Source organism: Meriones unguiculatus, assembly GCF_030254825.1.
Source record: "Meriones unguiculatus strain TT.TT164.6M chromosome 13 unlocalized genomic scaffold, Bangor_MerUng_6.1 Chr13_unordered_Scaffold_40, whole genome shotgun sequence".
In the NCBI taxonomy this organism is placed as follows: Eukaryota; Metazoa; Chordata; class Mammalia; order Rodentia; family Muridae; genus Meriones; species Meriones unguiculatus.
Genome location: NW_026843649.1, coordinates 5,342,964 through 5,361,764, shown reverse-complemented (window position 1 = coordinate 5,361,764; position 18,801 = coordinate 5,342,964). Strand labels below are relative to the sequence as shown.

General features: G+C 36.5%; 1 pseudogene; it reads right to left on the bottom strand.

Moving 5' to 3' along the window:
- Window positions 1–9,171: 9,171 nt before the first annotated feature.
- The window catches only part of LOC132651133 (single-stranded DNA-binding protein, mitochondrial-like), a 30,829-nt pseudogene continuing 21,199 nt past the window's right edge, over window positions 9,172–18,801 (bottom strand).

Sequence of the window (18,801 nt, the reverse complement as noted above, 5' to 3'; positions counted from 1 at the left end):
AAAAAAGATGTTTAAGCGTTTAATACAAACTCAGAGACAGATGTGGTACTGTGTCCTTACCATCTTACCAATTGGCAAAAGGATTGTGAGTTCAAGGCCAACCTGGGCTCCATAGCAAACTCACTTTTTCTTTAAAATTCTGCTTTCTTCCACTTGGCTTGGGAAATTTACATTTTCTTACACTGATGCAGACATATATCCAGTCATAGAAAATAATATGGTTTCCAAGTGATTTTAACAGATATCTTTTGCTTTATCATAATAATATGAGATAATTTTAGTAGTCAAAATCATTTATCTTATATTGAAACATTTGTATGCTTTAATGGAATCTTCAATTGGAATAGCCCTCCACCTCCAATACATATTTTATTGTTGCCAAAGGAAATAATTAGATTGCACAAATTGAGTAATGGCCAGTGATTTCTTTGATTTTGATTTTATCTATAATCCTATTGTATTTGCTTATAGGACTATGTTATTTTTATAGTCCTATCTTTGTGTTTGCTTTTGACAGGAGTGCTATGTATATTGTGTGATTTGATTAGTTATAATCTAACTATATTGTTTTTTTGAAAGTCATAGACCTTCACATATTTTCCCTTCTGAAAATTTATTATATTATGCTATATTTCCTTTAGTTTTTGTTGATTTGGAGACTTGATATAGAGAAGCAGTTTTACTTTTCTCTTCTTGATCTTAAAGGCTTGCCTCTCCTCATTTCTTGGTATATCTGTGTTTTCAAGTTGTTGCAATCATCAATGTCTCGGTTTTTACTTTTTAAGTGACTGATAGAATTAACACATTGTTTTTAGGCTTTTAAAACTTTCTCCTATATTGTTGTCTCTTTGTCCTTATTAGCTTCAGTTGTCAATATTTCCAAGCCTGCAGTCATCTGAGGGGCCTCAATAAATGGCATGCCCTCATCAGAGAAGTTATTTGCTATATCTGTGAGAGATTGTGTTGACAGATGATTGATGTGGGAAGGCTCTTCCACTGAGAGATACAATATCCCTAAGCAAGTGGGCCTGGGCTACATAAGATAACTACCTGAGCATGAGACAGTGATGAAGCAAGAGACCAACCTAGGAAACATTTGCCCATGGCTTTTGCCTTAATTTCCTTCAAGCTTGACTTTCTATGCTAAGCTCCCAAAGTGATGGACTGTGATCTGACAGTACCAAACTAAACGTGTAAACGCATTCATGACCTGAGATGCTTTTAGTTAAGGGATTTAGTCACAACAACAAAGAAGCACATTAGAACAAAAAGTTACATGCAAAGAGTGATTTTACTGCTGGACAGAATCTTGGAATGTTCTCTTTTTAAGGAGTGCGGAAAACATCAGGATTTACGATGGCAAATGCATTACAAAGCTGTACGCAGAGATTCATCAGCTGTTCTGGTAGGACCTAGAAGATCAGAGTATTGAGAGTAATGCAGACAGAGGATGTCCATGTCATAAGATTCGGTGGACAATAGACTCTACAGAAAATCAAGCTAGAGGTCATTTGTGTGATATTTTAGCTGCCAATCATACTAATTCATTCTGCCCATGCCTTGAAATTGAGTGAGGAAGAATTAAAAATTGATGAACAGGATTTCTTAGATGGAATATTGAATCTGTTGCATGGTTAATATTAGAGAGACATTCAGGACCACAGTGAAAGAAAGAGACAAGTGGAACAGAAATTAGTGTAAAGCCTTTGTAGAGAAAAACAGTACTAGATAGTTTCAGATGGCAGTCACATGATGAAAGAGGCAGAATTTTTTCAAGGAGATTATCACCATCAAAGAAGAAGTCCTAGTTCTGGATTTGAAGCCTAAAATGATATTCATAGAGTAAATGCCTTTCTGCTAATTCTTCTGTTAATGGAAGGAGGACTCAAAGTGATTCCTAGTGCCAGGAATGAACTTCATATAAAGCCTGCTCCAAATGGTCCAAAAGTGACACCGTCCATCCCAATTTTGAATCCAAATTGACAGGCTCACCCATGTTGTGCTTTTTCTGGAAACAAGAAAGATGTAAAATTTAACGTAATAGATTCTTTGTGGTTTCTATTCAGCACTGCGCCAGCCTTCTGTGTTTGGCAGAGTCAGATCACCAGTGAAGATACTGTAAAGGTTCATTGCATGACACCATGAGGGGTGAAGCCTGAGTTGCATCTTGACACTACAAGATGTTGATATCCCTAAGTTATGAGATACCTGTCATGGAGTGCTGCCTATAGGGAGTGGAAGTAACCAATCTGAGAGATGTATGAGACGTTGCATAGATAGGACCCTCTAAGCCTTTTGAAACAGCAACAGGATTTGCTGTTTTCCTTGCTGGTCTTCTTTCCTTGGTACAGTCTTCTCTCACTGTGTATACATTCCTCTCTACTGGAATGGGAAGGGGTATTCTGTGTATCTATGTTGGAATGATGTAACTTGCTTCTGATGTGGCAGTCAAGAGATTTTCTTATATGTCAGAAGAGACTTTGGACATTTAAACAGTGTATGAGTTATTGCCAAATTTTAGGATCACTGAAGTTAGACTACTTTTTCATCATGGGATGGTCATAAGCCAATAGTGAATTTGGTCAGAAATTATTTGATCGAATCAAAAAAGCTCCCAGAGAAGATGATGTTTCTCATTTTGACATTGAATGAAAAATTTTCTGTCCTGAAAATCAGTATGTACACCAGGTAGGTTTTGCACTTACAGGTCTAACTCCAGTTGAGTTTGGGGTAAAATTTAGGCTAACATGCCTGGCATCAATAACATCATCATTGGCTGCTGAGTCTGGAATGTAGGGTTTTGGATTTTTTATTTTGTTTTGTTTTGTCTGTGTAAGCATAGGTTTTTGTGGCTATCTTCATCCACATCTTGCATTTGTAATTGCCAGAGAGTATATTTAATTTTTTAGGGGCATGTATTCATGACATTAACACTGAGCTTCCTGAGTCATTGAATTGCAGGAGTGTGACATTCTTCCAACCTGTTGTGTTTTTTTTAACTTTATTCATTCATTTTATTCACATTTTTATTTAACTTTTATTAATTACACTTTATTCATTTTTTATCTCCCCATAAGCCCCTACCTCCTCCCCTCCCGGTCCCACCCTCCACCCTCCTTTCTGCATGCATGCCCTTCCCCATGTCCACTGATTGGGGAGGTCCTCCTCTCCTTCTTTCTGATCTTAGTCTATCAGTTCTCATCAGAAGTGGCTGCATTGTGAGGGTTCTAGGTTATCTCCATGAATAGTCCTTGGTTGGAGTATGAGTCTCTGGGAAGTTCCCTGTGTTCAAATTTTCTTGTGTTGCTCTCCTTGTGGAGTTCCTGTCTTCTCCAGCTCTTACTATTTCCCACTTCTTACCTAAAATTCCATTCACTGTGCCCATCAGTTGGCCATCAGGCTCAGCATCGGCTTTCACAGTCTGCATGGCAGAGGCTTTCAGAGGCCCTCTGTGGCAGGTTCCAAGGTTGTTTCCTGTTTTCTTCTTCTGGCTTTCAGAGGCCCTCTGTAGCAGGTTCCTAGGTTGTTTCCTGTTTCCTGATAAGCTAGGGTTAGATAGAAGGGGAGTAAGTAGTTCCTTCCCTATCAGATTAGGGAAAGGGCATAGGAAAAAAGAAAGAGTGTGGGTGGGACTGGGAATAGATGACAGAGGGGTCTACAGTGGGTATACAAAGTGAATAAATTGTAATAAATAAAATTTAAAAATAATTTAACATCTCAATTGTAGCCTCCTCTCTTGTCTCTTCCTCACCTCATCCTCCATTCCTCTTTCCCGCGTATCCCATTTTATCAGATAGGGGGAGCCCTCCACTCCTACCAGCTGATCCAAACTTATCAAATCTCACTAGGACTGTCTACACCTTCTTCCTTTTTGGTGTACCAATGCCTCCTCCACCATGAGGAAGTGATCAAAGAGCAGGCAACAGAGTCCAGGTCAAAGCCAGCCCCTGCTCCCCTTACTATGGATCCCACATGGAGACTGAGCTGCCTATCAGCTACATCTGAGCAGGGATATGGGTCCTCTTCATGAACGGTCTTTGGTGCATGCATCAATCTCTGCATGTCCCCACAGTCCCAGATTTGTTGACCTTGTTGGTCTTCTTATGGAGCTTCTGTCAGCTCTGAGTCTTTCTATCCCCCCACTCTTTCCTATGACTCCCTGTGCTCGGCCCAAAGTTTGGTTGTGAGTATTAGCATCTGCTTTATCCCCTACTGGGTTGAGTCTTTCAGAGGACATGTATGTTAGGCTCTCATCCTGTTCCCTCTTTTCAGTCATGTCTGATATCGATTCTATTTGCACTTTTGAATGAGAATTGAGCATCCTCCATAGGGTCCTCCGTTTTATTTATCTTCTTTAGGTCTGTGGATTGTAGTATGTCTGTCCTGTATTATGGCTATTATCCACTTATAAATGAGTATATACCATGCATGTCTTTCTGGTTCTGGGATACCTTACTCAGGATGATCTTTCCTAGTTCCATCCATTTCCCTGAAAATTTCACGATTTCCCTGTTTTTAATACATGACTAGCATTCCACTGTGTAAATATACCACAATTTTTGTAACTGTTGTTCCATTGAGAGATATGTAGGTTGTTTCCAGATTCTGGATGTTATGAATATAGATGCTGTGAACATAATTGAGCAAATGTATTTGTTGAATGGTGGAGCATCTTTTGGAAATATGCCCAGGAATAATATAACTGAGACTTGAAGTAGCACTATTTCCAATTGTCTGAGAAAGCATCAGAATGATTTCTAATGTGGTTGTATAAGTTTGCACTCTCACCAGCAATGGAGGAGTGTTTCCCTTTCTCCACATCCTCATTAGCATGTGCTGTCTCTTCAGGTTTTGATCTTAGTCATTCTGATGGACTATCAAAGTCATTTTGATTTGCATTTCCATGAGGACTATTGATATTTGGCATTTATTTAAATGTTTTTCCACCATCTGATATACCTCTGTGAGGAATTCTCGGTTTATTTCTGTACCCCAGTTTTAAAATGGTTTGTTGGAGTTTAATTTCTTGAGCTCTTTATATATCTTGTTACTAGCCATCTATGCTGTATATAGATAGGGTTGGTGAGGATCTTTTCCCAGGCTGTGGGCTGTTGATTTGTTCTATTGACAGAATTTTTTGATTCATAGAAAGTTTTAGTTTCAGGAGATCTATTTATTAATTGTTGATCTTAGAGCCAGTGCTCTTGGTGTTCTGTTCAGGAAGTTATCTTTATGTCAATGTGATCCAGGTGTTTTTCCCACTTTTTCTTCTAACTGATTTAGCGTGTCTGGTTTTATGTTGGAAGTCTTTGATCACCTTGGACTTTAGTTTAGTGTGGGATGGTAAATATGGATTTATGTTCATTTTTCTACATGTAGACTTCCAGTTATACCAGCACCATTTGCTGAAGATGTTGCCATTTTTTCATTGCATGGTTTTGGCTTCTTTGTCAAAAATCAAGTGTCCATAGGTTTGTGGGTTTATTTATAAGCCTCTGCTTCAATTCCATTGATTCACCAGTCTGTTTCTGTAATAGTACCATGCTGTTTTTATTACTGTTGCTTTATAGAATAGTTTGAGATAAGGGATGGAGAAACCTCCTGAAGATCTGTTTTTGTACAGGATTGTTTTAGCTATTCTGGTGTTTTCTGTTTGTTTGTTTGTTTGTTTGTTTTGTTTTCACATGAAGCTGAGAATTATTCTTTCAAGGTCTGTAAGGAATTGTGTTGATATTTTGATGGGGATATCATTGAATCTGTAGATTGTTTTTGGTAACATGGCAATTTTTATTATGTTGATCCTACTGATCCATTTACATGAGAGATCTTTCTATCTTTTGTTATCTTCAATTTCTTTTGTCAGAGGCTTGACGGTTTTTTGTTTTTTGTTTTTTTCATATGGGTTTTTCACTTGCTTGGTTAGGGTAACACCAAGATACTTTATGTTTTGTTTGTTTGTTTGTTTTTCTGGCTATTGTGAGGGGTGTTGTTTCCTGAATTCTTTCTCAGGCAGTTTGTCTTTTGTACACAGGAGTGCTACTGATTTTTTGTTATCTTTGTATCCAGCCACTTCGCTGAAGTGTTTTTCAATTGTAGGCGTTCCCTGGTAGAACTTTTGGGGACAGTTATGTATACTGTCATTTCATCTATGAATAGTGATACTTTGACTTCTTCCTTTCAATTTGTACACCCTTAAACTCCTTTAGTTGTCTTATTGCTCTAGATAGGACTTCCGATACTATATTGAAGATATTTGGAGAGAGTGGGTAGCCTTGCCTTGTCCCTGAGTTCAGTGGAATTGATTTAACTCTCTTTCCATTTAGTTTGATATTAGCTATAGGATTGCTGTGTATTGCCTTCACTGTTTTTAGGTATGTGCCTTTTACCCTTGGTCTCTTCGAGACTTTAAAGAAGAATAAGTGTTGGATATTGTAAAATACTTTTGCAGCATCTAAGGAAATGATTGTGTGTTTTTTTTTTTCAATTTATTGATATGATGGATTACATTGATGGATTACATGTTATTTAACGACCGCTGCATGCGTGGGATGGAGCCTACTTGGTCATGGTGGATGATATCTTTAAAATGTTCTTGGATTTGGTTTGTATTTTATTTGAGTATTTTAAGACGGATTGGTCTGAAGTTCTCTTTCTTTTTTGGGTCTTTGGTTCTTTGAGGATTTATCAAGGTGCCTTCAGTCTTACAAAAGGTGTTTGGTTATGATGCTTCCATTTATATTATATAAAATAGTTTGAAGAATATTGCTATTCTCTCTTCTTTGAAGCTCTGATAGAATTCTGCTCTGAAATCATTTGTCCCTTGGTTGGGAGTCTTTTGATGTTTGCTTCTATTCACTGAGGGGATGTAAGACTATTAAATTTCTTTACCTGATTTTGATTCAACTTTGGTAAGTGGAATCAATAAAAAAATTGTATATTTCATTTTGATTTTCAAATTTTGTGGCATATAGGCTTTTGACATAAGAGCTAATGGTTCTTTGGATTTTCTCAGTGTCTGTTATCTCTCTCTTTTTATCAGACTTGGTTGATTTGGATAGTGTCTCTCTGCCATTTTCTTAGTTTGGCTAAGAATTTGTCTGTTCTTTTATTTTCTCAAAGAAATAGCTCCTGGTTTTGTTGATTATTTGAATTGTTCTCTTTGTTCCTAATTAATTGATATCAGCCCTGAGTTTGGTTATCTAGTAGTCTGCTCCTGTTGGGTGTGTCTGCTTCTTTTTCATAGAGTATTCAGGTGTGCCATTAAGTTGCTTGTATGGGAAGTCTCCAATAGCTTATGAAGGTACTTAGTGCTATTAAATCTCTTCTTAAGACTGCTTTCATTGCATCTCATAAGTTTGGGTATGATGTGCCTTCATTTTCATTGAACTATAGGAAGTTCTTTATTTCTTCCCTGACCCAGATTTCATTGAGTAGGGAGTTGTTCAGTTTCCACGTATGTGTAGGCTTTTTGCTATTTCTGTTATTGTCAAGATCCACCTTTAGTCCATCATGGTATGATAGGATGCAAGATATTACTTCAATCTTGTATCTGTTGAGGCCTGGTTTGTGACTACTGTATGGTCATTTTTAGAGAAGGGTCCATAAGGTGCTGAAAAGAAGATATATTCTTTTCTGTTTGGGTGAACATTTCTCTAGATATCTAGCAGGTCCATTTAATTCATGGCATCCATTAGTGTCATTATATCTCATTTTAGGTTCTGTTTCACTGCTCTGTCACTTGATGATATTGAGTTGTTGTGGTCTCTCACTATTAATGTGTGGAGACTGAAATGTTCTTTGAACTTAATTAATGTTTCTTTTACAAATGTGGGTACTCTTGAATTTGAGGCATAGTTGCCCAGAATTGAGACACCATCTTGGTGGAATTTTCCTTTTTTTGAGTTTGAAGTATCCTTCCTCATCCCTTTCAATTAATTTTGGTTGAATGTTTGTTTTATTAGATATTAGAATTGCTATTCCTGCTTGTTTCTTGTGTCCATTTGCTTGAAAACCACATTCCTGCTTCAACATCCCAGGAACTTTTTCCAGGGATTAGCTCAGTGATCTGAGGTTGGAACCAATTTTCCCTCACCGTTGGGTTTCCTTTCACCTGGGAAACACAGTCAGTGGTGTTTTGTGGCCTACTGTTCCAACTGTTGGTCACTGTGCAGTCTCTGCTACCCTGCTGATCAGACACAGTGTGCAATCAACTCTGCCATCTGGGATCTGTTTTTTTTAATTTTTACTGAATATGAGTATTTTGCTTGTATGCATGACTATGCACCTCTTGTGTCCCTGCTCCTCATAGTCAGAAGATCACCTCAGAACTCATAAACCTAGAACAATGGATAGTAGTGGGATTCATGTAAACACTGACAATTGATCCCAATTATTTGCAAGAGCAGCAAGAATTCTTCACTGCTGAGCCATCTCTCCCACCTTATGTTGCTTATTTATGACCAGAATTTACATTGCTAATATTTTTCTCTTTCAATTTTTACCTGTTTAAACATGCTTTCCCTTTTAGTAAGATCTTATTAATGTTACAGTTTAAGCTGTGGCACTGCTGGTTTCTGGAAGATTAATACAGAATTGAGTTGAATGTATAATTCTTTGTAGGAGCTTCAGTAAAGACCTCTGAGTTTTTTCTACCTATTATATTTGTTTGATTGACATTTAAGGAAGACTCTGACTTACAATATAGGTCTGGATGTCCTGAAACGCTTTGCATAGATCATGCTGGCATCCAACTCAATGAAATTCACCTGCCTCTGCCTCCTGAGTGATGGAATTAGAGGCATAACTGAATATACCCAGCTTGTTCATCATTTTTGTAGTTAATAAATGTTCATAAATTTCTCTGATATGTACTCAGTACTGTTCATTGTTCATTTCTCTCCGTGTCTCTGTCTCTATCTTTCTCTTTCTATTTCACTCTCTTCTCTCTGTTTGTCTTTGTCCACATTAATTGGCATGTCTATTCCAAGGCTATATCCTATTCAAAAAGTTCAGATATGACAGTTATTCAATTTTCTTCTGAGAATGATTATTGATAACATTAGCAATTCTTTTTTTAATATAAAAGCTTTAATCTTTATTCTTCAACTATAGACTATACATGATTTGGAAAGGAGAATATATAAAACAATTATCAAAAAAGAATAATGTGGTCTATATCTTTTCTTTCGTCTGGTCATTCACAAATATGATCTTATCAGCTATGATTGTTGTTGTTTGACACCTCACATTATTTTTATTCATGTATTTACTGTAGTCCACTTTCCCTTCCACAAATATATGAATCTCCCTTTTCACATATTGATATGCCACTTCCCTGAAGCATGGTAAAAAGATGATATTCAGTGCCATGTTGTGTTTTGACTGAGGTTATCCATTTATTCTGTGTCCCCTGATTACCACATCTCATTTGTTGCTAGATAAAATATTGTGATTCCTTTTCCTTCCACCTGTCTCATGACAGAGTCCTGACTGACTTGATCAAGGAACTGACCAGGATTCATAGATCGCTCAAGAACCCAACTGCTCACTACTTTAGATTCCTGTCTTACAAAGTGATGAAACTCCTGTAACACAGTTCTTCAAAGCACACCTTTGGTTTTTCTTACAATCTAACCTTTAGGCTTTTTCTTCTCCCCTCCTTCACCCAATGCACAGCACCCAACTGTCTAACATTAGCACTTCTGTGTCAGAAAATATATGGAAGAAGCACTAGAATTATATGGTTATATTTCCAAAGAAGTATAAATTTATATTGTTGCCAATGTTTCTGTTGTACAATTGTATATTGTACAATTATATTTTAGAATTCAGTGACATTCAATGATGTGCATGTGAAATTCAGCCAAGAAGAGTGGGCTTTGCTGGAATCTTCCCAGAAGCAACTCTACAAAGATGTGATGCTAGAGACATGCAAAAACCTCACTGAAATAGGTAAGACTGTGAATTTTCTTTCACTTTTAAAATAAGGAGACAACTCTTACTTTGTTGTTGATCCTCTTCTGCAATTCCAATTGAGAATGAGGAGGAATGAGGTGATTTAATCAGGCATAGTACTAAGGGTCACAGAATGTAGTGATTTAAGTTTTTCCTTAATAATAATATGATATTTCCAATAATATATATTTCTGGTACTATATTTTAGGTTACAAATGGGAACACCATAATATTGAAGAACATTTTCAAAGTTCTACAAGTAACAGAAGGTAAATTTATATGCATGCTGATACAGACACGAGTGTTAAGAAATTTTAATGTGTCCTGGAAGTGTTTGTTTTTATTTTTGTTTTTGTTTGTTGGCTGCTTTTTATTTTTTGTTTTTGGAAGAATTTTTTTTTGTAGCCGTGGCTTGTCTTAGACTTGCTTGGTGGAACAGCCTGACCTTGAAATCACACATATCTGCCTGTTTCTGCCTCCACGAATGCAGGGATTAAAGGCATGTACCATACCTGGCTGTGTCCTGGAGGTTTTGAAGAAAAGCAACAGTGTAAAAACAGCACTGCTTTAAGTGTGCTGATGATCATTAAATTCCCACAGTTCCATTTACCTTAATGTCAGGTATCTGATTTGTGTTTGCAAGGCATTCCCTAAGATAGAAGAAAATTAAATAATGTTGTAACAGAAAATACCATTTAAATCATATAGACATTACAACTACTGAGTTGAACTGCCAATCTGTTTAGTCTCATTTTATCTACTCAGATATTGTAAGAGGTATACATATTGAATAGGTGATCAGTATGTGTCCAAAACTTCCTAATAACAACCACTGTTACTCATATTCATGCAGTAACATTGGAAAGTTTAGTGAAAGGAGCAGCTTATGAGAGTCAAGAATATTGTTGTGGAGAAACCTTAATCCCTATATGACATGTCTATGATGAACAAAAAACAAACTGTGTTAATTCAATGAGGGAATCCTTTATTATTCTTGTAATTTAAATAGGTATAGCATATGTCACAATGTTTGTAAGGCACATGAGTAGAGGGATATTGAAAGAAGCAGTGTAGCTGTCTTTCTCCAAGAACAATTACTTTTGTAGTAGTCCCCACTTTGAGTAGAATTTCTGAATGCAATAAATGGTTACTGTTAATTGGTTTTGCAACTTAAATGAGAATTCATCAGCAAACTAATACTGCTGAAAATACCTATGAATACTAGGAATTTGGAACTTCTTCTGCTTCTCTTGTCTCACTTTGCAAAGGAAGTGTCATTCATACAGTAAAAACAATGCGAATGGGATTGCTGTGGTAAATCTCTGTATTCTTACAATAATCTCTCTCTATATAAATATAAAAAAATACTCTTATAGAAAAATGATGCTATGAAAGTGAACCATGGAACAAATGCTCTTACCATCACAGGGATCTTTGAAAATACCCATAATGAAGGGAAAAATCATTAATGTAAATAACATGATAAAACTTTAAAATTTGATTCTCCTTTACCATTTTTATGAAATTATGACCAAATTATGAAATTAATTAATAAAGATAAATATATTTATTAGTGTAAAGCACTGACTGTGGTAAATCTTTCACATGTGGTAATTATCTCTGCAGGCATGCAAGCAGTTGTACTGGAGAGAAACCTACTAAATGCACTCTATGTGGTAAAGCTTTCTCCAATACCACTGATCTCATACGGCATAAAGGAACACACACTGGAGAGAAGCTTTACAAATGTAATCAATGTGGTAAAGTCTTTGCACAAAAGAGTCATCTCATAAGCCATAGAAGAACACATACTGGAGAGAAACCTTATGAATGTAACGAGTGTGGTAAAGCCTTTACACGAAACAGTACTCTCTTAAGCCATAAAAGAACACACACTGGAGAGAAACCTTATGAATGTAACCAGTGTGGTAAAGCCTTTGCAGAAAACACTCATCTCTTAATCCATAAAAGAACACACACTGGAGAGAAACCTTATGAATGTAACCAGTGCAGTACAGCCTTTGCACAAAAAAGTCATCTCATAAGCCATAAGAGAACACATATTAGGAAGAAACCTTATGAATATGCCCAATATGATAAAGCCTTTGCACAGCCGAGTAGTATCCACAAACAAGAAAAGACACACAGTGGAGAGAAGCCTGGTGAGGGTAATTAGTGTGATAAAGCCTTTGTATGTAATATTCATCTCCTAAGACAACAACACATTGTGGAGGGAAACCATATAAATATAACTATGTGGCAAAGCCTTTGCACATAACTTCTAATAAATCAAAAAACACATACTGGAAAGAAGCTGTATGACTGTAACCAATGTGAATAAACTTTTGCACTTCAGAATAATCTCCACACTCATGAAAGAAATCCTAATGGACAGAAAGCCTGTGAGTGTTTTTAACATGGTGAAACCATTCCACATTTGTATAATCTTCATCATCATGAAAGGATTCATAATGGAGGAAAAACTTACGAATGTGTTAAAATGGTGAGGCCTTGCACAAATCTAGAGTCATCATTATCATAAAAGTATCCTTACTGGAGAGGATTTCTGTGAGTATAAGCAATGTGGAAAGGCCTCTGTGTACTTTGGTCCACTGAGATCCAACAGAACTGTAAAACTAGCTCAATGGAAATGACCTCCCTTTTCTAAAGGGGAACGGGAATAGGGAGAATAGGAATGGAGGGTAGTACTGGGGGAGAGAAGGGAGGGGGACTACGATTGGTATTTAAAGTAAATAAACTTATTTATAAAAAGAATACAATGAATATTGAATATCAATTACATGCAACAGTATTATATAATAAGGTGTTTATGGAAGACTTATTGATAATCCTGATTCTCAACATTTACTGTTTTCAATTGCCTCACATTACACAAGAAACTTTTAGTCCAGTGGATGAATATGTAGGGAATGGTGAACTAACACCAGCCAGGAAGTTCTCTGAGAGTATGAAAACAGTGGTAGCCTGTAGAAGTTTCTTTGTGTACACATACCTATTGTTCCAGCGGTACTATTGAAAAACATCACAACCAACACTGAATTTTGAGATATGAGGGAGGAGGCTTTCTTTTCCATGTATGACCCTGCTTCTGGCCTAGATGTGTAACCATGTCAAGGGTGAGTTTTTCTGGAGAGTGTCTTTAGACATAGACACCACCAATCAAATTTGTTAGATGGCCTTTGACACAGATACCCGATCACTCCTCCCTTCAAATATCAGAAAATTTAATTATTTGTTCTTGTTCTTGTTCATATGATAGGAATGTGCTGTTTAATGCAAATCGAGTACCCTTGAATTGCCTAGTATTAAACAATTATCTACACCTATGCTTGGAGCATCCCAGGCACTCCCCAAGGGGTATAAGCTTGTTTTCTGGAATTAAAGTTGAACTTACTTTCTGAGGTGATTCCCAGTGTGGCTCATCACTGTTATGCTTGTAGGCTTTCCAAGCTTTATACCTCATCTTCTGCCCCTCATGCCTTTCTGGGTTGGTTGAAAACAGCCTTCTAGGCAGCAAGAGAATCATGTTCTCTGAAATGCTTGTGATAATATGTTTCAGAGGTTATAGCATTTCAATTTCACATGTTTCTGCATGTGAGATGGTAAATTAAACACTATATTGGGGGCTGGACTCTTTAAAATGAGTTATACCTAGTGTTTCTTTCATGGCAAGGTTGCAGGAAAGCTTCATGGTATGAAATCTTTTAAGGTGAGTATAGTGGCCGATGGAAAAGAAATAATAGCAGAAATTTTATTTCTCTGCTTTTAGTAGCTGAGCACTTTTCCAATAAGGTATGGGTGGATGGCAGAGGAGAGTTACTTCCCTTTTGAGTAGGCTAGGGAAAGGGGATGGGGGAAGATGAAGTGAGGGTAGGAGCAGTAGGAGTTGAAGGAGTGACCTTCAACCATCATACATAATGAATAAATTGTGAAAAATAAAATTTTTATTTTATTAATAAAAACAATTAATAAAATAAAAAAATACTAAAAAAAAAACAAAAGAGCAAAATAGCAAAATTTTGAGTCTAGTTTGGGTTACTGCCCTTCCTCAAAGAGAAGAAAGAAGATATATAGAAAGAAAAGAAAAACATAATCTTTGTCTTTGTCACCTTTCTTCCCTGTGGGCTCACTTGATAATCATTATCCAATGGAGACCATGCTTCTCTCTCTCTGAACTTTATGTTACCATAGCAGTAGGATTCAAACCTGGAACTAATGGCAGAGGTTCCTAGTTAACATATCAAATCAAACCTACCTGACATTTTCTCCCAGCAATCCTTCAGTTCTTCGATGTTGTCTGGTCCTCCAGGCTAGTATAGCCCATGCAATACCCTGAATTCTCCTTCCCAGGGCCTGAGCTAACCTCACTTCCCCTTCACCCATATATAGGCAAACTATTTTGGCTACCCGGTCCTGTCAAGAGCCATTCAGTAGCAATAGCAAAAGGGCTGTAGAACTCATGGAATGTGGCTCCCCTGTTAGCATAGTCACGAGGAGTTTGTCTTGGAGAAGCATAATCCCTAGAACTGCTTGTCCTGAGGACTTTGTGCTCTTATGTAGCATATCTCTGCTTGTTGCCCTTATGATGCCCATATTCCTCATAACATGAGTTGTATGAAAACTCTAAAGAGGCTTCTAGCCCATCACTGGGCGATATCATTGGCATTTAAAATTAACAATATTTGATCTCTTTCCACCTGTTTACTGGAGCAGATTAATGAATTAACCACTGCCCTTGAAAGGAGCCATAGATGTAGATTGTTAGCAATGACCATTATACTTAGAAACAATTTGGTAAAATAGATTGTTTAACAAGGTCAGGGAAGATGTTTTTGCTAATGGCTCTGATGTAAAATATCTTAAAGAACAATTTAAAGTTAAGAAAAGTACACCGTTAAAAAAAGCCAGGGATGATTTAAGGTTGATGAGCCGAAACAATAGCCCAAGGTAGCATTGACTGTCTGGACTCCCTCAAACTGGGTCTAAAACTGAGACAGCAGTTGATTCCTGTATATTTGTTTTTCCCCTCAGCTTCTTGATATGATTTAATAAAAATGATTAATGAGTAGATGCACACCCCTTTAAGATTTAAAGTACAGGTGCCAGTACAATGCCATTTTTATTACTGTTTCACTATAGTACTACTTGAGATCTCAGATGAAGATACCTCCAGAAAATCTTTTATTGTACAGGCATTTTTTAAAATCAATTCTGGGTTGTTGTTTTTTTTTTTTTTTTTTCCATATGAAACTGAGAATTGTTCTTTCAAGGTCTGCAATGAGTTGTGCTGGTATTTTGATTGGAATTGCATTGACTCTTTAGATTTCTTGTGGTAGAGTGGCAATTTTTACTATGTGAATCATACCAATCCCAGAGAATGGGAGATCTTCTGATATCTTCCTTGAAGTTCTTTTTTCCATACAAATCATTCACTTGCTTGATTAGAGTCACACCAAGGTACTTTATATTATGTGTGGCTTTTGTGAAGGGGTTTTGTTTCCCTAATTTCTTTCTGAGCCCATTTGTCTTTTATATACAGGAGGGCTTCAGATTTTTTAATTTAATTTTGTATACAGTCATTTTGCTGAAAGTGTTGATCAGCTGTAGGAGTTCCCTGGTTGAATTTTTAGGGTCATTCATGTGTACTCCCACACCATCTGCAAAACAAGTTGGACTCGATTTGGAGAAAAGGGAACCCTCCTCCATTAATGGTGGGAATATACACTTGTACAAGCACTTTGGAAATCAATCTGGTGCTTTCTCAGAAAATTATGAATAGTGCTACTAGAATATTCAGTTATACCAACCATGGGCATATATTCAGAAGATTATCAACCATACAACAAGGACATTTGCTCAACTATACTCATAACAACTTTATTGACAATAGCCAGAATCTGGAAACAACTTAGATGTCCCCAAACCGAGAAATAAACACAGAAATTGTGGCACATTTATACAATGCAATACTATTCAGCAATTAAAAACAAGGAAATCAGCAGGCAAGTGGATGCAACTAGAAAAGATCACTCTGAGTGAGGTATCCAGAAGCAGAAAGACACTCATGGTATATACTCACTTATATGTGGATATTAGCCATATAATACAGGATTAAAAATACTAAAAGCTAGAGTCCTAAAGGATCTAAACAACAGGAAGAACCCTAAGGAAGATGCTTAATCCTCATTCAGAAGGGCAAATGGGTAGACATCGGTAATGGGGGAAGATAGGGAACAGGGCAGGAACTACCACAGAGGGCCTCTGAAAGAATCTACATAGCAGGGTATTGAAGAAGATGGTTAAACTCATAGCCAAATTTTGTGCAGAAAGCATGGATTTATATGGAATATTTAGGAGGTAGAAAGACCTGGATGTGAGAGGCCCTCCACAAGGAGGCCAATTGAGCCCAAAAATATGGGCCTGGGGGGTCCTGTTCCAACCAAGGAACATGAATGAAGAACACCTAGAATCCCTGCTCAGATGTAGCTCATAAGTATCTCAGTTTCCATGTGAGTTCCCTATTAAGGGTGACAGGGGCTGTCTCTGAAATGAATTCAGTGGAAGGCTCCTTGATCAGCTACTCCTGGAAGATGCAGACTTGCCAGGCCACAGAGGAAGAAAGTGCTGCCATTCTTGGTAAGACTTGATAAGATAGACTAGGATAAGATAGTAGGGAAGGAGGATTTTCCCTATCAGTGGACTAGGAGAGGGGCATAGGGGTAGAAGAGGGAGGTAGGTTGTAACTGGTGGAAGATGAAGGAGGGGCTTACAGCCAGAAAACAAGGTGAATAAATTGTAATAATCAATAAAAAAGAAAAAAATGAGTTTTTTTTTCATGAGATGGATGGACTCAGGCAACTGTCTCTTAAAAACAACTAGAAAGAATAGTATTTCATCTCTACTCATTTTCCTTTTTCCTGTGATACTATATATAATAAATACCCTTAATAAAATTCAGTGGTTTGTCATATATTCCTAGTATTGTAATATTGTAAAATATTGTACAAATCAAATTTTGGTATGTTAAGTGTGTAAAAATAGTTTATGAAAAAGTGGCTTGAATTTTCAAAAGAGCAAAGAATGATTACTCAAAACTCAGGAGGGTGAAAATGGAAGGAAAATTGATGGAAGAGTAAATAATATATAAATAAATTAATATCTCTTACACAGTAATTATAACATTTTGGTTATTGAGATTTAAAAAAATATACAGAGAATATTTCTCAAGTAAACAATGTAAGCTATTATTAATAGCTCTTATGCATGCACCCCAAAGTATTTCTTTATATTATTCCTCTTGTCACTGAAATGTGTTCTTTGACAAGTCATGCCACTACACCCTGATGTTCAGGCTCTAATACTGACTATTCAGTTCTTATTTCAGAGCACTGAGTGCTTATAACCCAGTTATAAGTCAGACAATGTTTCATTTCTGTGTCTAGCTCAGGTCATAACTTGATACATTTTGAGTTCATCCACAATTTCAAAGTAAAATGATTGCCTTTCTTGAAATGTTAAATGTTCTCTCTCACTCTTGCATATATATACACACACACATACACACACACACACGATACATGTAATAGCAGTTATTGGCAACCCAAGACTTGAAATTGAAAGAGCCAAAAGAGGGATATATGAGAGATTTTGTAGGTAGGACAGAGAAATAAGAAATAATGTGATTATATTAAAAATCTCAAAAAACAAAAGTACATGTTTTCCATGAATAAAATTTGAATAATATATTTTGCACTCATGTGATTCAGGACAATCAAGTCCATTCTCTCTTAGCATACGGTAAGCTTTGCTTCAGTAAACATGAGTGTAGATGTGTGCTGGACCAGTCCAAGTCATCTGTTGCATATCCTCATTCAGTGTGTACAGTACATACTCTCTTTTAAATTGACTCAAGAATTTTAGTATTTGTTTGTGTGAACTTTATAAAATAAAGTTCCCCTAAACTTCTTTTTTGGTCCACTTTCTTCTACTGTCTCCTTCCATCCTTTTAAACAGAGATGCTGTCCAACCTGGATGATAAAGAGTGTTCAGTAGATGCAGCAGAAAAATGGACATTGTTGTCTAGTCCATTCTGTTAGTTCCTGACTTTCTATTGGAGAATTGAACATCCAAGTTGAGAGATTTCAATGAGCAATGTTTATTATTTCCCTTTATTTTGTAGTTATGGTGTGAGGTTTTTGCCTCCTGATTTGATGCTTGGGATTATTCATTCTTTCTCTCTTGAGCGATCAGGAGTTATTCTAAAGAGCCTGAATTTATATGCAAGTTAGTATTTTCAACTTGCATCTTTTAATATCCCTTCTTTGTTTAATATACTTTTCTTCACATTTAATGTTTTAATTTTATGTGCTGAGCACAATTTCTTTTCTGGTACACTTTAATTGTTGTTCTATATACTTTTTGTACTTTTATAGGCTACCCCTTCTTCATTAGGTTAAGGATACATTCTTCTATTATTTTCCTGAAAATATTTTCTAGAATTTTTGATCTGAGTTTTGTCTTTTTTTTCTATTTTTATTATTCATAAATTACTTTTTTGCACTTTTTAGATTTTCTGGATCTTTTGTGCATAGCTATTTAACCTTTCTTTTGACACACTTGTCTTCTTCTTTTTCTTCTTCTTCTTCTTCTTCTTCTTCTTCTTCTTCTTCTTTCTTCTTCTTCTTCATCTTCATCTTTTCATCCTTCTCCTCCTCCTGCTTCTCTTCTTTCTCCAACTCCTCCTTCTTTTTTTCTTTCTCTTCATCCTCCTCCTTCTCCTTCTCCTCCTCCTTTTCTTCTTTTAAAAATAGTCATTTTACTTATATA